Raw genomic sequence first — 22722 nt, 5'->3', positions numbered from 1 at the left:
GTTATCTCCTTCTTGGTCACTAGTTATCGTGGTATAAGGTACTGTGCAACAGCAGATAGGTTGGGAAAGTCTACCACACAAACTAAGGGATCCCCATTTATTAACCGCACTGCACATGGGCTCATCCGGGATTTGAACCCGGGACCTCTCGCACCCTAAGCGAGAATCATACCCCTAGACCAACGAGCCCCTCATCCTGTCAGCTGCTACCTGGTGTGTCGGATAAAAATCAGAGTTTTTCAATTTCATGAATTTGCTTGGCAACAGAAAATTTCACCTTGCACTTTTTGTACACAGTTGTGTACATTCCTTCCTAAACAACCACGTTTTCAGCATAGCAGTCAGAAAATCATGCTTTAAATGACAGCAGGAACACAGAGTTCCTTATATCTTTAATGGGTTTTGATGGGTTTGGATATGCTGTTTTCCATAGAGTCTTGGTCATGCAAGAAGGACAGGAATGTTACATCTAGTAAAGCTGAAGTGCCATGATGAACATTGCTGTTCTACGCTCAATGTCCATAGATCATTTTCTTATCGACTTTTACAAATGTTTGAGAAGATTGCCCTTTTACTCTAGATGTGTATTGAAGATCCCCATCAGTTTGTAGAATGCATTTTACACGTCAGGACAAGAGTTTTCTCTTTGATCGTTTTCTTGTCGGGTTTTGCAAATGTTTTGCGAGATTGCTCATTTACAATCAATGTGCATTGAAGATTGCAATCACTTCCAGAAGTTACTTGCCACATCTGCACAAGGTCCTTCTGCATGTGTGCACAATATGTTTGAGCTTAATCTTTGAGGTGTAGGGCTTTGCAAAGACTCGAGCAGATTGCACTTTTACGGTCAATGTCCATTAAATCAAAATCGATTGCCGAAGGTGGGTCTGCTAAATTGTGCCAATATGTATCTGTCTGCTGAAATCACTATGACAATGCACTTGCAAATGTAAAGGGAAATTGACGTGAAACAAAAGCAAAAAGAGTGAACTTGAAAATCATGCCATTTGTGTCATTTATTAGGGAAGGAGTGACAGGCAGAGGTTGAATGAGCACAAGCTAGACTAGTATGTATCACAGCATCAATTGTCATAGAATTTTGACTTTGGTTATCTCCTTCTTGGTCACTAGTTATCGTGGTATAAGGTACTGTGCAACAGCAGATAGGTTGGGAAAGCCTACCACACAAACTAAGGGATCCCCAATTATGAACCGCACTGCACATGGGCTCGTCCGGGATTTGAACCCGGGACCTCTCGCACCCTAAGCGAGAATCATACCCCTAGACCAACGAGCCCCTCATCCTGTCAGCTGCTACATGGTGTGTGGGATAAAAATCAGAGTTTTTCAATTTCATGAATTTGCTTGGCAACAGAAAATTTCACCTTGCACTTTTTGAACACAGTTATGTACATTCCTTCCTAAACAACCACGTTTTCAGCATAGCAGTCAGAAAATCATGCTTTAAATGACAGCAGGAACACACAGTTCCTTTTATCTTTGATGGGTTTGGATATGCTGTTTTCCATAGAATCTTGGTCATGCAAGAAGGACAGGAATGTTACATCTAGTAAAGCTGAAGTGCCATGAAGAACATTGCTGTTCTACGCTCAATGTCCATAGATCATTTTCTTATCGACTTTTACAAATGTTTGAGAAGATTGCTCTTTTACTCTAGATGTGTATTGAAGATCCCCATCAGTTTGTAGAATGCATTTTACACGTCAGGACAAGAGTTTTCTCTTTGATCGTTTTCTTGTCGGGTTTTGCAAATGTTTTGCGAGATTGCTCATTTACAATCAATGTGCATTGAAGATTGCAATCACTTCCAGAAGTTACTTGCCACATCTGCACAAGGTCCTTCTGCATGTGTGCACAATATGTTTGAGCTTAATCTTTGAGGTGTAGGGCTTTGCAAAGACTCGAGCAGATTGCACTTTTACGGTCAATGTCCATTGAAGATCAAAATCGATTGCCGAAGGTGGGTCTGCTAAATTGTGCCAATATGTATCTGTCTGCTGAAATCACTATGACAATGCACTTGCAAATGTAAAGGGAAATTGACGTGAAACAAAAGCAAAAAGAGTGAACTTGAAAATCATGCCATTTGTCTCATTTATTAGGGAAGGAGTGACAGGCAGAGGTTGAATGAGCACAAGCTAGACTTGTATGTATCACAGCATCAATTGTCATAGAATTTTGACTTTGGTTATCTCCTTCTTGGTCACTAGTTATCGTGGTATAAGGTACTGTGCAACAGCAGATAGGTTGGGAAAGCCTACCACACAAACTAAGGGATCCCCATTTATTAACCGCACTGCACATGGGCTCGTCCGGGATTTGAACCCGGGACCTCTCGCACCCTAAGCGAGAATCATACCCCTAGACCAACGAGCCCCTCATCCTGTCAGCTGCTACATGGTGTGTGGGATAAAAATCAGAGTTTTTCAATTTCATGAATTTGCTTGGCAACAGAAAATTTCACCTTGCACTTTTTGAACACAGTTATGTACATTCCTTCCTAAACAACCACGTTTTCAGCATAGCAGTCAGAAAATCATGCTTTAAATGACAGCAGGAACACACAGTTCCTTTTATCTTTGATGGGTTTTGATGGGTTTGGATATGCTGTTTTCCATAGAATCTTGGTCATGCAAGAAGGACAGGAATGTTACATCTAGTAAAGCTGAAGTGCCATGAAGAACATTGCTGTTCTACGCTCAATGTCCATAGATCATTTTCTTATCGACTTTTACAAATGTTTGAGAAGATTGCTCTTTTACTCTAGATGTGTATTGAAGATCCCCATCAGTTTGCAGAATGCATTTTACACGTCAGGACAAGAGTTTTCTCTTTGATCGTTTTCCTGTCGGGTTTTGCAAATGTTTTGCGAGATTGCTCATTTACAATCAATGTGCATTGAAGATTGCAATCACTTCCAGAAGTTACTTGCCACATCTGCACAAGGTCCTTCTGCATGTGTGCACAATATTTTTGAGCTTAATCTTTGAGGTGTAGGGTTTTGCAAATACTCGAGCAGATTGCTCTTTTACGGTCAATGTCCATTGAAGATCAAAATCGATTGCCGAAGGTGGGTCTGCTAAATTGTGCCAATATGTATCTGTCTGCTGAAATCACTATGACAATGCACTTGCAAATGTAAAGGGAAATTGACGTGAAACAAAAGCAAAAAGAGTGAACTTGAAAATCATGCCATTTGTGTCATTTATTAGGGAAGGAGTGACAGGCAGAGGTTAAATAAGCACAAGCTAGACTAGTATCTATCACAGCATCAATTGTCATAGAATTTTGACTTTGGTTATCTCCTTCTTGGTCACTAGTTATCGTGGTATAAGGTACTGTGCAACAGCAGATAGGTTGGGAAAGTCTACCACACAAACTAAGGGATCCCCATTTATTAACTGCACTGCACATGGGCTCGTCCAGGATTTGAACCCGGGACCTCTCGCACCCTAACCGAGAATCATACCCCTAGACCAACGAGCCCCTCATCCTGTCAGCTGCTACCTGGTGTGTGGGATAAAAATCAGAGTTTTTCAATTTCATGAATTTGCTTGGCAACAGAAAATTTCACCTTGCACTTTTTGTACACAGTTGTGTACATTCCTTCCTAAACAACCACGTTTTCAGCATAGCAGTCAGAAAATCATGCTTTAAATGACAGCAGGAACACAGAGTTCCTTATATCTTTAATGGGTTTTGATATGCTGTTTTCCATAGAGTCTTGGTCATGCAAGAAGGACAGGAATGTTACATCTAGTAAAGCTGAAGTGCCATGACGAACATTGCTGTTCTACGCTCAATGTCCATAGATCATTTTCTTATCGACTTTTACAAATGTTTGAGAAGATTGCTCTTTTACTCTAGATGTGTATTGAAGATCCCCATCAGTTTGTAGAATGCATTTTACACGTCAGGACAAGAGTTTTCTCTTTGATCGTTTTCTTGTCGGGTTTTGCAAATGTTTTGCGAGATTGCTCATTTACAATCAATGTGCATTGAAGATTGCAATCACTTCCAGAAGTTACTAGCCACATCTGCACAAGGTCCTTCTGCATGTGTGCACAATATGTTTGAGCTTAATCTTTGAGGTGTAGTGCTTTGCAAAGACTCGAGCAGATTGCACTTTTACGGTCAATGTCCATTGAAGATCAAAATCGATTGCCGAAGGTGGGTCTGCTAAATTGTGCCAATATGTATCTGTCTGCTGAAATCACTATGACAATGCACTTGCAAATGTAAAGGGAAATTGACGTGAAACAAAAGCAAAAAGAGTGAACTTGAAAATCATGCCATTTGTGTCATTTATTAGGGAAGGAGTGACAGGCAGAGGTTGAATGAGCAGAAGCTAGACTAGTATGTATCACAGCATCAATTGTCATAGAATTTTGACTTTGGTTATCTCCTTCTTGGTCACTAGTTATCGTGGTATAAGGTACTGTGCAACAGCAGATAGGTTGGGAAAGCCTACCACACAAACTAAGGGATCCCCATTTATGAACCGCACTGCACATGGGCTCGTCCGGGATTTGAACCCGGGACCTCTCGCACCCTAAGCGAGAATCATACCCCTAGACCAACGAGCCCCTCATCCTGTCAGCTGCTACATGGTGTGTGGGATAAAAATCAGAGTTTTTCAATTTCATGAATTTGCTTGGCAACAGAAAATTTCACCTTGCACTTTTTGAACACAGTTATGTACATTCCTTCCTAAACAACCACGTTTTCAGCATAGCAGTCAGAAAATCATGCTTTATATGACAGCAGGAACACACAGTTCCTTTTATCTTTGATGGGTTTGGATATGCTGTTTTCCATAGAATCTTGGTCATGCAAGAAGGACAGGAATGTTACATCTAGTAAAGCTGAAGTGCCATGAAGAACATTGCTGTTCTACGCTCAATGTCCATAGATCATTTTCTTATCGACTTTTACAAATGTTTGAGAAGATTGCTCTTTTACTCTAGATGTGTATTGAAGATCCCCATCAGTTTGCAGAATGCATTTTACACGTCAGGACAAGAGTTTTCTCTTTGATCGTTTTCCTGTCGGGTTTTGCAAATGTTTTGCGAGATTGCTGATTTACAATCAATGTGCATTGAAGATTGCAATCACTTCCAGAAGTTACTTGCCACATCTGCACAAGGTCCTTCTGCATGTGTGCACAATATGTTTGAGCTTAATCTTTGAGGTGTAGGGCTTTGCAAAGACTCGAGCAGATTGCACTTTTACGGTCAATGTCCATTGAAGATCAAAATCGATTGCCGAAGGTGGGTCTGCTAAATTGTGCCAATATGTATCTGTCTGCTGAAATCACTATGACAATGCACTTGCAAATGTAAAGGGAAATTGACGTGAAACAAAAGCAAAAAGAGTGAACTTGAAAATCATGCCATTTGTCTCATTTATTAGGGAAGGAGTGACAGGCAGAGGTTGAATGAGCACAAGCTAGACTAGTATGTATCACAGCATCAATTGTCATAGAATTTTGACTTTGGTTATCTCCTTCTTGGTCACTAGTTATCGTGGTATAAGGTACTGTGCAACAGCAGATAGGTTGGGAAAGCCTACCACACAAACTAAGGGATCCCCATTTATGAACCACACTGCACATGGGCTCGTCCGGGATTTGAACCCGGGACCTCTCGCACCCTAAGCGAGAATCATACCCCTAGACCAACGAGCCCCTCATCCTGTCAGCTGCTACATGGTGTGTGGGATAAAAATCAGAGTTTTTCAATTTCATGAATTTGCTTGGCAACAGAAAATTTCACCTTGCACTTTTTGAACACAGTTATGTACATTCCTTCCTAAACAACCACGTTTTCAGCATAGCAGTCAGAAAATCATGCTTTAAATGACAGCAGGAACACACAGTTCCTTTTATCTTTGATGGGTTTGGATATGCTGTTTTCCATAGAATCTTGGTCATGCAAGAAGGACAGGAATGTTACATCTAGTAAAGCTGAAGTGCCATGAAGAACATTGCTGTTCTACGCTCAATGTCCATAGATCATTTTCTTATCGACTTTTACAAATGTTTGAGAAGATTGCTCTTTTACTCTTGTAGGAATTGAACAGCTCAAATGGGGATGGTTTTCCACCAATGTTCAGGGGAATTGATTATGAATTAATTAATTATTAATTCATACAAAATTAAATATGGAATATTAGGTTTGAGTTGTTGTTCCGATATCACAGTTTTATATTAGTCCCACTTGGTAAAGATCTGGATGATTTAAGTCCAGAATGTGAATGGAATTCATTCGTTGGTATCACTACTCAGTCTAAGATAGCTGCCCGTCCACCGGGTTAGCTTCTTTCTGTAACCTAGCGACTCAGCTCTTGGCCAAAGAGAGAGTCTCGCGATACTTGAGGACGCGAGTGGGACTTCAAAGCTCAGTAACGGGATTCAGACCAATAAAGTGACTTATTGTAAGCACAGAGAGGGAGATTTAAAATGTGAACAGCATGCGTTTATTCTAATACTACACTAAAACAGGACAAACATTACACATAACCTAATACATACAAACACAATAACGGAATTACGGAAAATGGATTTACAGTAGGAAACAGTGATAAGCTTTGATTAAATACTGTTCTGCAACGGCAAGCCTAGGATCTAAACAGGCAACCCAGATTTCGGCGTAGATCAGCCGGTACTAGTTGCCTATTAGAGAGTTGTCGGTGAGTTTACGTGATTGCAGCGGGGATCAGCTTTGTCTTTTGTTGAAACTCGCGGCGAAGAGGCTTCGTAGTTTCGATGGTAGATTTAATCTTCTCCGCGCGTAGTTTCTCCCGCAGTCTTGGATTGGAGGCTTTACGTTTTCTTCTCCTTTTTCGATGACGTTTTTCGAAGACTTTTTCTCCTCCTCCTCCGGGTGTGAGGTTTTTATGCCCCGTGGGCTCCATGAATATTCATGACCCAGGGTCCAACTCATACCCAATGAGAATTGGTACCTGGATCCGAGGGGCCGGTTGCAGGCTCCCCGAATGTCCCCATAGATTTATGGTGGTCTTTGGCCAACTTTTGTGCTGATTTTAATTAAGTAATTTAGCTTTGGGTAGGTTCAATTGTGTAATAATCCGTCCCCGGATTCACATTCGGACATAATTTAGGATGACATTGATACCAAACATGATATTCCACCTTTGATCCAAACCTTTGCTAATTTTCATTGATTAATTTATAATTCCTCTTATGAGGTGCATGCTTATTATTGCCATCAATGTGCAGAATACATGGCTAGGTGGCATATCTCACAGCTGTGACAAGTTCAGGTATATTTTACTGAAGCTGTACCCCATTGCATACAGTGTGTCCTAATTAAGGATGGCTTGGGTAACTTTCTTTACTTCAGTAAAAGAACAGTGTTGATTATACATTGCAAAATTATAAAATGTAGCAAATTGGGCTATTAAAAGGGGTTCAGTACACAAGTTTTAACATACATTGCATAGTCTCTTTCAGACAAAGGGAGGCAGGAAAAGAGCGCGAATCTCTGATTTACGACTGTAAGGCATAGATAAGCAACCGCATTTCTACCCCTTCCCCCCCCCTTTTGGTGAGGGGTGGGGGCCTTCCTTAGTTCTATTAACTAAATAACTATGTGCTCAAACATTTCTACCTACTTGGTTACACCACTTAAACTCATTTCCCCTATTCTCTGAGAGAGGTGTGAGCACGTGGTTGGATAACCCCAGTGTTTACCTATCTGTGCATATTAATATATAAATATATATATATATATATGTATATAATTGTCCAAGTGGCAAAGATACAATGGGACATTCATAAGAAAAATAAAAGACAATTGTGACTGACACATACACATCCACCAAGTTTACAGTAATGATGCCAAATAATAGTGAGGATAACACACAATCAAATACACAATAGATGGCATATGATTTTAGCTTTGTCCCACTCCAGAGAGATGCAGGATCTCCCCCCCCCTTTCCACTATCTGGGTCCTCCGTTTGAGGGCCATAAACATTGGAATGCGGGCTTCGGCTTCCTGGAGAGGGGCCCTGGGTCAAAGAGGTACGGAGGGAGATCTTGGCATGGCCGACTCACTCCCTCAGCGGCCATAAAATACTGGCTGTGGGGCCTGCGTGATCCTACACTCTAGATGTGTATTGAAGATCCCCATCAGTTTGCAGAATGCATTTTACACGTCAGGACAAGAGTTTTCTCTTTGATCGTTTTCCTGTCGGGTTTTGCAAATGTTTTGCGAGATTGCTCATTTACAATCAATGTGCATTGAATATTGCAATCACTTCCAGAAGTTACTTGCCACATCTGCACAAGGTCCTTCTGCATGTGTGCACAATATTTTTGAGCTTAATCTTTGAGGTGTAGGGTTTTGCAAAGACTCGAGCAGATTGCTCTTTTACGGTCAATGTCCATTGAAGATCAAAATCGATTGCCGAAGGTGGGTCTGCTAAATTGTGCCAATATGTATCTGTCTGCTGAAATCACTATGACAATGCACTTGCAAATGTAAAGGGAAATTGACGTGAAACAAAAGCAAAAAGAGTGAACTTGAAAATCATGCCATTTGTGTGATTTATTAGGGAAGGAGTGACAGGCAGAGGTTAAATGAGCACAAGCTAGACTAGTATCTATCACAGCATCAATTGTCATAGAATTTTGACTTTGGTTATCTCCTTCTTGGTCACTAGTTATCGTGGTATAAGGTACTGTGCAACAGCAGATAGGTTGGGAAAGTCTACCACACAAACTAAGGGATCCCCATTTATTAACCGCACTGCACATGGGCTCGTCCGGGATTTGAACCCGGGACCTCTCGCACCCTAAGCGAGAATCATACCCCTAGACCAACGAGCCCCTCATCCTGTCAGCTGCTACCTGGTGTGTCGGATAAAAATCAGAGTTTTTCAATTTCATGAATTTGCTTGGCAACAGAAAATTTCACCTTGCACTTTTTGTACACAGTTGTGTACATTCCTTCCTAAACAACCACGTTTTCAGCATAGCAGTCAGAAAATCATGCTTTAAATGACAGCAGGAACACACAGTTCCTTTTATCTTTGATGGGTTTTGATGGGTTTGGATATGCTGTTTTCCATAGAATCTTGGTCATGCAAGAAGGACAGGAATGTTACATCTCGTAAAGCTGAAGTGCCATGAAGAACATTGCTGTTCTACGCTCAATGACCATAGATCATTTTCTTATCGACTTTTACAAATGTTTGAGAAGATTGCTCTTTTACTCTAGATGTGTATTGAAGATCCCCATCAGTTTGCAGAATGCATTTTACATGTCAGGACAAGAGTTTTCTCTTTGATCGTTTTCCTGTCGGGTTTTGCAAATGTTTTGCGAGATTGCTCATTTACAATCAATGTCCATTGAAGATTGCAATCACTTCCAGAAGTTACTTGCCACATCTGCACAAGGTCCTTCTGCATGTGTGTACAATATGTTTGAGCTTAATCTTTGAGGTGTAGGGCTTTGCAAAGACTCGAGCAGATTGCACTTTTACGGTCAATGTCCATTGAAGATCAAAATCGATTGCCGAAGGTGGGTCTGCTAAATTGTGCCAATATGTATCTGTCTGCTGAAATCACTATGACAATGCACTTGCAAATGTAAAGGGAAATTGACGTGAAACAAAAGCAAAAAGAGTGAACTTGAAAATCATGCCATTTGTCTCATTTATTAGGGAAGGAGTGACAGGCAGAGGTTGAATGAGCACAAGCTAGACTAGTATGTATCACAGCATCAATTGTCATAGAATTTTGACTTTGGTTATCTCTTTCTTGGTCACTAGTTATCGTGGTATAAGGTACTGTGCAACAGCAGATAGGTTGGGAAAGCCTACCACACAAACTAAGGGATCCCCATTTATGAACCGCACTGCACATGGGCTCGTCCGGGATTTGAACCCGGGACCTCTCGCACCCTAAGCGAGAATCATACCCCTAGACCAACGAGCCCCTCATCCTGTCAGCTGCTACATGGTGTGTGGGATAAAAATCAGAGTTTTTCAATTTCATGAATTTGCTTGGCAACAGAAAATTTCACCTTGCACTTTTTGAACACAGTTATGTACATTCCTTCCTAAACAACCACGTTTTCAGCATAGCAGTCAGAAAATCATGCTTTAAATGACAGCAGGAACACACAGTTCCTTTTATCTTTGATGGGTTTTGATGGGTTTGGATATGCTGTTTTCCATAGAATCTTGGTCATGCAAGAAGGACAGGAATGTTACATCTAGTAAAGCTGAAGTGCCATGAAGAACATTGCTGTTCTACGCTCAATGTCCATAGATCATTTTCTTATCGACTTTTACAAATGTTTGAGAAGATTGCTCTTTTACTCTAGATGTGTATTGGAGATCCCCATCAGTTTGCAGAATGCATTTTACACGTCAGGACAAGAGTTTTCTCTTTGATCGTTTTCCTGTCGGGTTTTGCAAATGTTTTGCGAGATTGCTCATTTACAATCAATGTGCATTGAAGATTGCAATCACTTCCAGAAGTTACTTGCCACATCTGCACAAGGTCCTTCTGCATGTGTGCACAATATTTTTGAGCTTAATCTTTGAGGTGTAGGGTTTTGCAAAGACTCGAGCAGATTGCTCTTTTACGGTCAATGTCCATTGAAGATCAAAATCGATTGCCGAAGGTGGGTCTGCTAAATTGTGCCAATATGTATCTGTCTGCTGAAATCACTATGACAATGCACTTGCAAATGTAAAGGGAAATTGACGTGAAACAAAAGCAAAAAGAGTGAACTTGAAAATCATGCCATTTGTGTCATTTATTAGGGAAGGAGTGACAGGCAGAGGTTAAATGAGCACAAGCTAGACTAGTATCTATCACAGCATCAATTGTCATAGAATTTTGACTTTGGTTATCTCCTTCTTGGTCACTAGTTATCGTGGTATAAGGTACTGTGCAACAGCAGATAGGTTGGGAAAGTCTACCACACAAACTAAGGGATCCCCATTTATTAACCGCACTGCACATGGGCTCGTCCGGGATTTGAACCCGGGACCTCTCGCACCCTAAGCGAGAATCATACCCCTAGACCAACGAGCCCCTCATCCTGTCAGCTGCTACCTGGTGTGTGGGATAAAAATCAGAGTTTTTCAATTTCATGAATTTGCTTGGCAACAGAAAATTTCACCTTGCACTTTTTGTACACAGTTGTGTACATTCCTTCCTAAACAACCACGTTTTCAGCATAGCAGTCAGAAAATCATGCTTTAAATGACAGCAGGAACACAGAGTTCCTTATATCTTTAATGGGTTTTGATATGCTGTTTTCCATAGAGTCTTGGTCATGCAAGAAGGACAGGAATGTTACATCTAGTAAAGCTGAAGTGCCATGAAGAACATTGCTGTTCTACGCTCAATGTCCATAGATCATTTTCTTATCGACTTTTACAAATGTTTGAGAAGATTGCTCTTTTACTCTAGATGTGTATTGAAGATCCCCATCAGTTTGCAGAATGCATTTTACACGTCAGGACAAGAGTTTTCTCTTTGATCGTTTTCCTGTCGGGTTTTACAAATGTTTTGCGAGATTGCTCATTTACAATCAATGTGCATTGAAGATTGCAATCACTTCCAGAAGTTACTTGCCACATCTGCACAAGGTCCTTCTGCATGTGTGCACAATATGTTTGAGCTTAATCTTTGAGGTGTAGGGTTTTGCAAAGACTCGAGCAGATTGCTCTTTTACGGTCAATGTCCATTGAAGATCAAAATCGATTGCCGAAGGTGGGTCTGCTAAATTGTGCCAATATGTATCTGTCTGCTGAAATCACTATGACAATGCACTTGCAAATGTAAAGGGAAATTGACTTGAAACAAAAGCAAAAAGAGTGAACTTGAAAATCATGCCATTTGTGTCATTTATTAGGGAAGGAGTGACAGGCAGAGGTTAAATGAGCACAAGCTAGACTAGTATGTATCACAGCATCAATTGTCATAGAATTTTGACTTTGGTTATCTCCTTCTTGGTCACTAGTTATTGTGGTATAAGGCACTGTGCAACAGCAGATAGGTTGGGAAAGCCTACCACACAAACTAAGGGATCCCCATTTATTAACCGCACTGCACATGGGCTCGCCCGGGATTTGAACCCGGGACCTCTCGCACCCTAAGCGAGAATCATACCCCTAGACCAACGAGCCCCTCATCCTGTCAGCTGCTGCATGGTGTGTGGGATAAAAATCAGAGATTTTCAATTTCATGAATTTGCTTGGCAACAGAAAATTTCACCTTGCACTTTTTGTACACAGTTGTGTATATTCCTTCCTAAACAACCACGTTTTCAGCATAGCAGTCAGAAAATCATGCTTTAAATGACAGCAGGAACACACAGTTCCTTTTATCTTTGATGGGTTTGGATATGCTGTTTTCCATAGAGTCTTGGTCATGCAAGAAGGACAGGAATGTTACATCTAGTAAAGCTGAAGTGCCATGAAGAACATTGCTGTTCTACGCTCAATGTCCATAGATCATTTTCTTATCGACTTTTACAAATGTTTGAGAAGATTGCTCTTTTACTCTAGATGTGTATTGAAGATCACCATCAGTTTGCAGAATGCATTTTACACGTCAGGACAAGAGTTTTCTCTTTGATCGTTTTCCTGTCGGGTTTTGCAAATGTTTTGCGAGATTGCTCATTTACAATCAATGTGCATTGAAGATTGCAATCACTTCCAGAAGTTACTTGCCACATCTGCACAAGGTCCTTCTGCATGTGTGCACAATATGTTTGAGCTTAATCTTTGAGGTGTAGGGTTTTGCGAAGACTCGACCAGATTGCTCTTTTACGGTCAATGTCCATTGAAGATCAAAATCGATTGCCGAAGGTGGGTCTGCTAAATTGTGCCAATATGTATCTGTCTGCTGAAATCACTATGACAATGCACTTGCAAATGTAAAGGGAAATTGACGTGAAACAAAAGCAAAAAGAGTGAACTTGAAAATCATGCCATTTGTGTCATTTATTAGGGAAGGAGTGACAGGCAGAGGTTAAATGAGCACAAGCTAGACTAGTATGTATCACAGCATCAATTGTCATAGAATTTTGACTTTGGTTATCTCCTTCAAGGTCACTAGTTATTGTAGTATAAGGTACTGTGCAACAGCAGATAGGTTGGGAAAGCCTACCACACAAACTAAGGGATCCCCATTTATTAACCGCACTGCACATGGGCTCGCCCGGGATTTGAACCCGGGACCTCTCGCACCCTAAGCGAGAATCATACCCCTAGACCAACGAGCCCCTCATCCTGTCAGCTGCTACATGGTGTGTGGGACAAAAATCAGAGATTTTCAATTTCATGAATTTGCTTGGCAACAGAAAATTTCACCTTGCACTTTTTGTACACAGTTGTGTACATTCCTTCCTAAACAACCACGTTTTCAGCATAGCAGTCAGAAAATCATGCTTTAAATGACAGCAGGAACACACAGTTCCTTTTATCTTTGATGGGTTTTAATGGGTTTGGATATGCTGTTTTCCATAGAGTCTTGGTCATGCAAGACGGACAGGAATGTTACATCTAGTAAAGCTGAAGTGCCATGAAGAACATTGCTGTTCTACGCTCAATGTCCATAGATCATTTTCTTATCGACTTTTACAAATGTTTGAGAAGATTGCTCTTTTACTCTAGATGTGTATTGAAGATCCCCATCAGTTTGCAGAATGCATTTTACACGTCAGGACAAGAGTTTTCTCTTTGATCGTTTTCCTGTCGGGTTTTGCAAATGTTTTGCGAGATTGCTCATTTACAATCAATGTGCAATGAAGATTGCAATCACTTCCAGAAGTTACTTGCCACATCTGCACAAGGTCCTTCTGCATGTGTGCACAATATTTTTGAGCTTAATCTTTGAGGTGTAGGGTTTTGCAAAGACTCGAGCAGATTGCTCTTTTACGGTCATTGTCCATTGAAGATCAAAATCGATTGCCGAAGGTGGGTCTGCTAAATTGTGCCAATATGTATCTGTCTGCTGAAATCACTATGACAATGCACATGCAAATGTAAAGGGAAATTGACGTGAAACAAAAGCAAAAAGAGTGAACTTGAAAATCATGCCATTTGTGTCATTTATTAGGGAAGGAGTGACAGGCAGAGGTTAAATGAGCACAAGCTAGACTAGTATGTATCACAGCATCAATTGTCATAGAATTTTGACTTTGGTTATCTCCTTCTTGGTCACTAGTTATCGTGGTATAAGGTACTGTGCAACAGCAGGTAGGTTGGGAAAGCCTACCACACAAACTAAGGGATCCCCATTTATTAACCGCACTGCACATGGGCTCGTCCGGGATTTGAACCCGGGACCTCTCGCACCCTAAGCGAGAATCATACCCCTAGACCAACGAGCCCCTCATCCTGTCAGCTGCTACATGGTGTGTGGGATAAAAATCAGAGATTTTCAATTTCATGAATTTGCTTGGCAACAGAAAATTTCACCTTGCACTTTTTGTACACAGTTGTGTACATTCCTTCCTAAACAACCACGTTTTCAGCATAGCAGTCAGAAAATCATGCTTTAAATGACAGCAGGAACACACAGTTCCTTTTATCTTTGATGGGTTTTGATGGGTTTGGATATGCTGTTTTCCATAGAGTCTTGGTCATGCAAGAAGGACAGGAATGTTACATCTAGTAAAGCTGAAGTGCCATGAAGAACATTGGTGTTCTACGCTCAATGTCCATAGATCATTTTCTTATCGACTTTTACAAATGTTTGAGAAGATTGCTCTTTTACTCTAGATGTGTATTGAAGATCCCCATCAGTTTCCAGAATGCATTTTACACGTCAGGACAAGAGTTTTCTCTTTGATCGTTTTCCTGTCGGGTTTTGCAAATGTTTTGCGAGATTGCTCATTTACAATCAATGTGCAATGAAGATTGCAATCACTTCCAGAAGTTACTTGCCACATCTGCACAAGGTCCTTCTGCATGTGTGCACAATATTTTTGAGCTTAATCTTTGAGGTGTAGGGTTTTGCAAAGACTCGAGCAGATTGCTCTTTTACGGTCATTGTCCATTGAAGATCAAAATCGATTGCCGAAGGTGGGTCTGCTAAATTGTGCCAATATGTATCTGTCTGCTGAAATCACTATGACAATGCACATGCAAATGTAAAGGGAAATTGACGTGAAACAAAAGCAAAAAGAGTGAACTTGAAAATCATTCCATTTGTGTCATTTATTAGGGAAGGAGTGACAGGCAGAGGTTAAATGAGCACAAGCTAGACTAGTATGTATCACAGCATCAATTGTCATAGAATTTTGACTTTGGTTATCTCCTTCTTGGTCACTAGTTATCGTGGTATAAGGTACTGTGCAACAACAGGTAGGTTGGGAAAGCCTACCACACAAACTAAGGGATCCCCATTTATTAAAAGCACTGCACATGGGCTCGTCCGGGATTTGAACCCGGGACCTCTCGCACCCTAAGCGAGAATCATACCCCTAGACCAACGAGCCCCTCATCCTGTCAGCTGCTACATGGTGTGTGGGATAAAAATCAGAGATTTTCAATTTCATGAATTTGCTTGGCAACAGAAAATTTCACCTTGCACTTTTTGTACACAGTTGTGTATATTCCTTCCTAAACAACCACGTTTTCAGCATAGCAGTCAGAAAATCATGCTTTAAATGACAGCAGGAACACACAGTTCCTTTTATCTTTGATGGGTTTGGATATGCTGTTTTCCATAGAGTCTTGGTCATGCAAGAAGGACAGGAATGTTACATCTAGTAAAGCTGAAGTGCCATGAAGAACATTGCTGTTCTACCCTCAATGTCCATAGATCATTTTCTTATCGACTTTTACAAATGTTTGAGAAGATTGCTCTTTTACTCTAGATGTGTATTGAAGATCCCCATCAGTTTGCAGAATGCATTTTACACGTCAGGACAAGAGTTTTCTCTTTGATCGTTTTCCTGTCGGGTTTTGCAAATGTTTTGCGAGATTGCTCATTTACAATCAATGTGAATTGAAGATTGCAATCACTTCCAGAAGTTACTTGCCACATCTGCACAAGGTCCTTCTGCATGTGTGCACAATATGTTTGAGCTTAATCTTTGAGGTGTAGGGTTTTGCAAAGACTCGAGCAGATTGCTCTTTTACGGTCAATGTCCATTGAAGATCAAAATCGATTGCCGAAGGTGGGTCTGCTAAATTGTGCCAATATGTATCTGTCTGCTGAAATCACTATGACAATGCACTTGCAAATGTAAAGGGAAATTGACGTGAAACAAAAGCAAAAAGAGTGAACTTGAAAATCATTCCATTTGTGTCATTTATTAGGGAAGGAGTGACAGGCAGAGGTTAAATGAGCACAAGCTAGACTAGTATGTATCACAGCATCAATTGTCATAGAATTTTGACTTTGGTTATCTCCTTCTTGGTCACTAGTTATCGTGGTATAAGGTACTGTGCAACAACAGGTAGGTTGGGAAAGCCTACCACACAAACTAAGGGATCCCCATTTATTAACCGCACTGCACATGGGCTCGTCCGGGATTTGAACCCGGGACCTCTCGCACCCTAAGCGAGAATCATACCCCTAGACCAACGAGCCCCTCATCCTGTCAGCTGCTACATGGTGTGTGGGATAAAAATCAGAGATTTTCAATTTCATGAATTTGCTTGGCAACAGAAAATTTCACCTTGCACTTTTTGTACACAGTTGTGTATATTCCTTCCTAAACAACCACGTTTTCAGCATAGCAGTCAGAAAATCATGCTTTAAATGACAGCAGGAACACACAGTTCCTTTTATCTTTGATGGGTTTGGATATGCTGTTTTCCATAGAGTCTTGGTCATGCAAGAAGGACAGGAATGTTACATCTAGTAAAGCTGAAGTGCCATGAAGAACATTGCTGTTCTACCCTCAATGTCCATAGATCATTTTCTTATCGACTTTTACAAATGTTTGAGAAGATTGCTCTTTTACTCTAGATGTGTATTGAAGATCCCCATCAGTTTGCAGAATGCATTTTACACGTCAGGACAAGAGTTTTCTCTTTGATCGTTTTCCTGTCGGGTTTTGCAAATGTTTTGCGAGATTGCTCATTTACAATCAATGTGAATTGAAGATTGCAATCACTTCCAGAAGTTACTTGCCACATCTGCACAAGGTCCTTCTGCATGTGTGCACAATATGTTTGAGCTTAATCTTTGAGGTGTAGGGTTTTGCAAAGACTCGAGCAGATTGCTCTTTTACGGTCAATGTCCATTGAAGATCAAAATCGATTGCCGAAGGTGGGTCTGCTAAATTGTGCCAATATGTATCTGTCTGCTGAAATCACTATGACAATGCACTTGCAAATGTAAAGGGAAATTGACGTGAAACAAAAGCAAAAAGAGTGAACTTGAAAATCATGCCATTTGTGTCATTTATTAGGGAAGGAGTGACAGGCAGAGGTTAAATGAGCACAAGCTAGACTAGTATGTATCACAGCATCAATTGTCATAGAATTTTGACTTTGGTTATCTCCTTCAAGGTCACTAGTTATTGTAGTATAAGGTACTGTGCAACAGCAGATAGGTTGGGAAAGCCTACCACACAAACTAAGGGATCCCCATTTATTAACCGCATTGCACATGGGCTCGTCCGGGATTTGAACCCGGGACCTCTCGCACCCTAAGCGAGAATCATACTCCTAGACCAACGAGCCCCTCATCCTGTCAGCTGCTACATGGTGTGTGGGATAAAAATCAGAGTTTTTCAATTTCCTGAATTTGCTTGGCAACAGAAAATTTCACCTTGCACTTTTTGTACACAGATATGTATATTCCTTCCTTAACAACCACGTTTTCAGCATAGCAGTCAGAAAATCATGCTTTAAATAACAACAGGAACACACAGTTCCTTTTATCTTTGATGGGTTTGGATATGCTGTTTTCCATAGAGTCTTGGTCATGCAAGAAGGACAGGAATGTTACATCTAGTAAAGCTGAAGTGCCATGAAGAACATTGCTGTTCAACGCTCAATGTCCATAGATCATTTTCTTATCGACTTTTACAAATGTTTGAGAAGATTGCTCTTTTACTCTAGATGTGTATTGAAGATCCCCATCAGTTTGCAGAATGCATTTTACACGTCAGGACAAGAGTTTTCTCTTTGATCGTTTTCCTGTCGGGTTTTGCAAATGTTTTGCGAGATTGCTCATTTACAATCAATGTGCATTGAAGATTGCAATCACTTCCAGAAGTTACTTGCCACATCTGCACAAGGTCCTTCTGCATGTGTGCACAATATGTTTGAGCTTAATCTTTGAGGTGTAGGGTTTTGCAAAGACTCGAGCAGATTGCTCTTTTACGGTCAATGTCCATTGAAGATCAAAATTGATTGCCGAAGGTGGGTCTGCTAAATTGTGCCAATATGTATCTGTCTGCTGAAATCACTATGACAATGCACTTGCAAATGTAAAGGGAAATTGACGTGAAACAAAAGCAAAAAGAGTGAACTTGAAAATCATGCCATTTGTGTCATTTATTAGGGAAGGAGTGACAGGCAGAGGTTGAATGAGCACAAGCTAGACTAGTATGTATCACAGCATCAATTGTCATAGAATTTTGACTTTGGTTATCTCCTTCTTGGTCACTAGTTATCGTGGTATAAGGTACTGTGCAACAGCAGATAGGTTGGGAAAGCCTACCACACAAACTAAGGGACCCCCATTTATGAACCGCACTGCACATGGGCTCATCCGGGATTTGAACCCAGGACCTCTCGCACCCTAAGCGAGAATCATACCCCTAGACCAACGAGCCCCTCATCCTGTCAGCTGCTATATGGTGTGTGGGATAAAAATCAGATTTTTTCAATTTCATGAATTTGCTTGGCAACAGAAAATTTCACCTTGCACTTTTTGTACACAGTTGTGTACATTCCTTCCTAAACAACCACGTTTTCAGCATAGCAGTCAGAAAATCATGCTTTAAATGACAGCAGGAACCCACAGTTCCTTTTATCTTTGATGGGTTTTGATGGGTTTTGATATGCTGTTTTCCATAGAGTCTTGGTTATGCAAGAAGGACAGGAATGTTACATCTAGTAAAGCTGAAGTGCCATAAATAACATTGCTGTTCTATGCTCAATGTCCATAGATCATTTTCTTATCGACTTTTACAAATGTTTGAGAAGATTGCTCTTTTACTCTAGATGTGTATTGAAGATCCCCATCAGTTTGCAGAATGCATTTTACACGTCAGGACAAGAGTTTTCTCTTTGATCGTTTTCCTGTCGGGTTTTGCAAATGTTTTGCGAGATTGCTCATTTACAATCAATGTGCATTGAAGATTGCAGTCACTTCCAGAAGTTACTTGCCACATCTGCACAAGGTCCTTCTGCATGTGTGCACAATATGTTTGAGCTTAATCTTTGAGGTGTAGGGTTTTGCAAAGACTCGAGCAGATTGCTCTTTTACGGTCAATGTCCATTGAAGATCAAAATCGATTGCCGAAGGTGGGTCTGCTAAATTGTGCCAATATGTATCTGTCTGCTGAAATCACTATGACAATGCACTTGCAAATGTAAAGGGAAATTGACGTGAAACAAAAGCAAAAAGAGTGAACTTGAAAATCATGCCATTTGTGTCATTTATTAGGGAAGGAGTGACAGGCAGAGGTTAAATGAGCACAAGCTAGACTAGTATGTATCACAGCATCAATTGTCATAGAATTTTGACTTTGGTTATCTCCTTCTTGGTCACTAGTTATCGTGGTATAAGGTACTGTGCAACAGCAGATAGGTTGGGAAAGCCTACCACACAAACTAAGGGATCCCCATTTATTAACCGCACTGCACATGGGCTCGTCCGGGATTTGAACCCAGGACCTCTCGCACCCTAAGCGAGAATCATACCCCTAGACCAACGAGCCCCTCATCCTGTCAGCTGCTGCATGGTGTGTGGGATAAAAATCAGAGATTTTCAATTTCATGAATTTGCTTGGCAACAGAAAATTTCACCTTGCACTTTTTGTACACAGTTGTGTATATTCCTTCCTAAACAACCACGTTTTCAGCATAGCAGTCAGAAAATCATGCTTTAAATGACAGCAGGAACACACAGTTCCTTTTATCTTTGATGGGTTTTGATATGCTGTTTTCCATAGAGTCTAGGTCATGCAAGAAGGACAGGAATGTTACATCTAGTAAAGTTGAAGTGCCATGAAGAACATTGCTGTTCTATGCTCAATGTCCATAGATCATTTTCTTATTGACTTTTAGAAATGTTTGAGAAAATTGCTCTTTTACTCTAGATGTGTATTGAAGATCCCCATCAGTTTGCAGAATGCATTTTACACGTCAGGACAAGAGTTTTCTCTTTGATCGTTTTCCTGTCGGGTTTTGCAAATGTTTTGCGAGATTGCTCATTTACAATCAATGTGCATTGAAGATTGCAGTCACTTCCAGAAGTTACTTGCCACATCTGCACAAGGTCCTTCTGCATGTGTGCACAATATGTTTGAGCTTAATCTTTGAGGTGTAGGGTTTTGCAAAGACTCGAGCAGATTGCTCTTTTACGGTCAATGTCCATTGAAGATCAAAATCGATTGCCGAAGGTGGGTCTGCTAAATTGTGCCAATATGTATCTGTCTGCTGAAATCACTATGACAATGCACTTGCAAATGTAAAGGGAAATTGACGTGAAACAAAAGCAAAAAGAGTGAACTTGAAAATCATGCCATTTGTGTCATTTATTAGGGAAGGAGTGACAGGCAGAGGTTAAATGAGCAGAAGCTAGACTAGTATGTATCATAGCATCAATTGTAATAGAATTTTGACTTTTGTTATCTCCTTCAAGGTTACTAGTTATTGTAGTATTTAATACTGTGCAACAGCAGATAGGTTGGGAAAGCCTACCACACAAACTAAGGGATCCCGATTTATTAACCGCACTGCACATGGGCTCGTCCGGTATTTGAACCCGAGACCTCTCGCACCCTAAGCAAGAATCATACCCCTAGACCAACGAGCCCCTCATCCTGTAAGCTGCTATATGGTGTGTGGGATAAAAATCAGAGTTTTTCAATTTCCTGAATTTGCTTAGCAACAGAAAATTTCACCTTGCACTTTTTGTACACAGTTATGTACATTCCTTCCTAAACAACCACGTTTTCAGCATAGCAGTCAGAACATCATGCTTTAAATGACAGCAGGAACACACAGTTCCTTTTATCTTTGATGGGTTTTGATATGCTGTTTTCCATAGAGTCTTGGTCATGCAAGAAGGACAGGAATGTTACATCTAGTAAAGCTGAAGTGCCATGAAGAACATTGCTGTTCTACGCTCAAAGTCCATAGATCATTTTCTTATCGACTTTTACAAATGTTTGAGAAGATTGCTCTTTTACTCTAGATGTGTATTGAAGATCCCCATCAGTTTGCAGAATGCATTTTACACGTCAGGACAAGAGTTTTCTCTTTGATCGTTTTCCTGTTGGGTTTTGCAAATGTTTTGCGAGATTGCTCATTTACAATCAATGTGCATTGAAGATTGCAATCACTTCCAGAAGTTACTTGCCACATCTGCACAAGGTCCTTCTGCATGTGTGCACAATATGTTTGAGCTTAATCTTTGAGGTGTAGGGTTTTGCAAAGACTCGAGCAGATTGCTCTTTTACGGTCAATGTCCATTGAAGATCAAAATCGATTGCCGAAGGTGGGTCTGCTAAATTGTGCCAATATGAATCTGTCTGCTGAAATCACTATGACAATGCACTTGCAAATGTAAAGGGAAATTGACGTGAAACAAAAGCAAAAAGAGTGAACTTGAAAATCATGCCATTTGTGTCATTTATTAGGGAAGGAGTGACAGGCAGAGGATAAATGAGCACAAGCTAGACTAGTATGTATCACAGCTTCAATTGTCATAGAATTTTGACTTTGGTTATCTCCTTCTTGGTCACTAGTTATCGTGGTATAAGGTACTGTGCAACAGCAGATAGGTTGGGAAAGCCTACCACACAAACTAAGGGATCCCCATTTATTAACCACACTGCACATGGGCTCGCCCGGGATTTGAACCCGGGACTTGAACCCGGGACCTCTCGCACCCTAAGCGAGAATCATACCCCTAGACCAACGAGCCCCTCATCCTGTCAGCTGCTACATGGTGTGTGGGACAAAAATCAGAGTTTTTCAATTTCATGAATTTGTTTGGCAACAGAAAATTTCACCTTGCACTTTTTGAACACAGTTATGTACATTCCTTCCTAAACAACCACGTTTTCAGCATAGCAGTCAGAAAATCATGCTTTAAATGACAGCAGGAACTCACAGTTCCTTTTATCTTTGATGGGTTTTAATGGGTTTGGATATGCTGTTTTCCATAGAGTCTTGGTCATGCAAGAAGGACAGGAATGTTACATCTAGTAAAGCTGAAGTGCCATGAAGAACATTGCTGTTCTACGCTCAATGTCCATAGATCATTTTCTTATCGACTTTTACAAATGTTTGAGAAGATTGCTCTTTTACTCTAGATGTGTATTGAAGATCCCCATCAGTTTGCAGAATGCATTTTACACGTCAGGACAAGAGTTTTCTCTTTGATCGTTTTCCTGTCGGGTTTTGCAAATGTTTTGCGAGATTGCTCATTTACAATCAATGTGCATTGAAGATTGCAATCACTTCCAGAAGTTACTTGCCACATCTGCACAAGGTCCTTCTGCATGT

At 40.7% G+C, this 22722-nt stretch overlaps 16 non-coding genes across 16 annotated transcripts; all 16 read right to left on the bottom strand.

Annotated features, from left to right (window-relative positions):
* Window positions 1-117: 117 nt before the first annotated feature.
* On the bottom strand, window positions 118-189 carry trnap-agg (transfer RNA proline (anticodon AGG)). Its single transcript has one exon. It is a non-coding gene; the product is annotated as a tRNA-Pro (tRNA).
* Window positions 190-1225: 1036 nt separating this feature from the next.
* On the bottom strand, window positions 1226-1297 carry trnap-agg (transfer RNA proline (anticodon AGG)). The gene has a single exon. It is a non-coding gene; the product is annotated as a tRNA-Pro (tRNA).
* Window positions 1298-2325: 1028 nt separating this feature from the next.
* trnap-agg (transfer RNA proline (anticodon AGG)) lies at window positions 2326-2397 on the bottom strand. Its single transcript has one exon. It is a non-coding gene; the product is annotated as a tRNA-Pro (tRNA).
* A 2138-nt stretch (window positions 2398-4535) lies between these two features.
* trnap-agg (transfer RNA proline (anticodon AGG)) lies at window positions 4536-4607 on the bottom strand. The gene has a single exon. It is a non-coding gene; the product is annotated as a tRNA-Pro (tRNA).
* Window positions 4608-5635: 1028 nt separating this feature from the next.
* Window positions 5636-5707, bottom strand: trnap-agg (transfer RNA proline (anticodon AGG)). Its single transcript has one exon. It is a non-coding gene; the product is annotated as a tRNA-Pro (tRNA).
* Window positions 5708-8803: 3096 nt separating this feature from the next.
* On the bottom strand, window positions 8804-8875 carry trnap-agg (transfer RNA proline (anticodon AGG)). Its single transcript has one exon. It is a non-coding gene; the product is annotated as a tRNA-Pro (tRNA).
* A 1038-nt stretch (window positions 8876-9913) lies between these two features.
* Window positions 9914-9985, bottom strand: trnap-agg (transfer RNA proline (anticodon AGG)). Its single transcript has one exon. It is a non-coding gene; the product is annotated as a tRNA-Pro (tRNA).
* A 1038-nt stretch (window positions 9986-11023) lies between these two features.
* Window positions 11024-11095, bottom strand: trnap-agg (transfer RNA proline (anticodon AGG)). Its single transcript has one exon. It is a non-coding gene; the product is annotated as a tRNA-Pro (tRNA).
* A 1027-nt stretch (window positions 11096-12122) lies between these two features.
* On the bottom strand, window positions 12123-12196 carry trnap-agg (transfer RNA proline (anticodon AGG)). Its single transcript has one exon. It is a non-coding gene; the product is annotated as a tRNA-Pro (tRNA).
* A 1026-nt stretch (window positions 12197-13222) lies between these two features.
* trnap-agg (transfer RNA proline (anticodon AGG)) lies at window positions 13223-13296 on the bottom strand. Its single transcript has one exon. It is a non-coding gene; the product is annotated as a tRNA-Pro (tRNA).
* A 1037-nt stretch (window positions 13297-14333) lies between these two features.
* trnap-agg (transfer RNA proline (anticodon AGG)) lies at window positions 14334-14405 on the bottom strand. Its single transcript has one exon. It is a non-coding gene; the product is annotated as a tRNA-Pro (tRNA).
* Window positions 14406-15443: 1038 nt separating this feature from the next.
* trnap-agg (transfer RNA proline (anticodon AGG)) lies at window positions 15444-15515 on the bottom strand. Its single transcript has one exon. It is a non-coding gene; the product is annotated as a tRNA-Pro (tRNA).
* Window positions 15516-16543: 1028 nt separating this feature from the next.
* Window positions 16544-16615, bottom strand: trnap-agg (transfer RNA proline (anticodon AGG)). Its single transcript has one exon. It is a non-coding gene; the product is annotated as a tRNA-Pro (tRNA).
* Window positions 16616-17643: 1028 nt separating this feature from the next.
* trnap-agg (transfer RNA proline (anticodon AGG)) lies at window positions 17644-17715 on the bottom strand. Its single transcript has one exon. It is a non-coding gene; the product is annotated as a tRNA-Pro (tRNA).
* Window positions 17716-18743: 1028 nt separating this feature from the next.
* trnap-agg (transfer RNA proline (anticodon AGG)) lies at window positions 18744-18815 on the bottom strand. The gene has a single exon. It is a non-coding gene; the product is annotated as a tRNA-Pro (tRNA).
* Window positions 18816-19853: 1038 nt separating this feature from the next.
* Window positions 19854-19925, bottom strand: trnap-agg (transfer RNA proline (anticodon AGG)). Its single transcript has one exon. It is a non-coding gene; the product is annotated as a tRNA-Pro (tRNA).
* Window positions 19926-22722: the final 2797 nt, after the last annotated feature.

Source organism: Paramormyrops kingsleyae, chromosome 5 (assembly GCF_048594095.1).
Source record: "Paramormyrops kingsleyae isolate MSU_618 chromosome 5, PKINGS_0.4, whole genome shotgun sequence".
In the NCBI taxonomy this organism is placed as follows: Eukaryota; Metazoa; Chordata; class Actinopteri; order Osteoglossiformes; family Mormyridae; genus Paramormyrops; species Paramormyrops kingsleyae.
The sequence above is the reverse complement of the archived record's forward strand: the minus strand, read 5'-3'. Positions and strand labels throughout refer to the sequence as shown.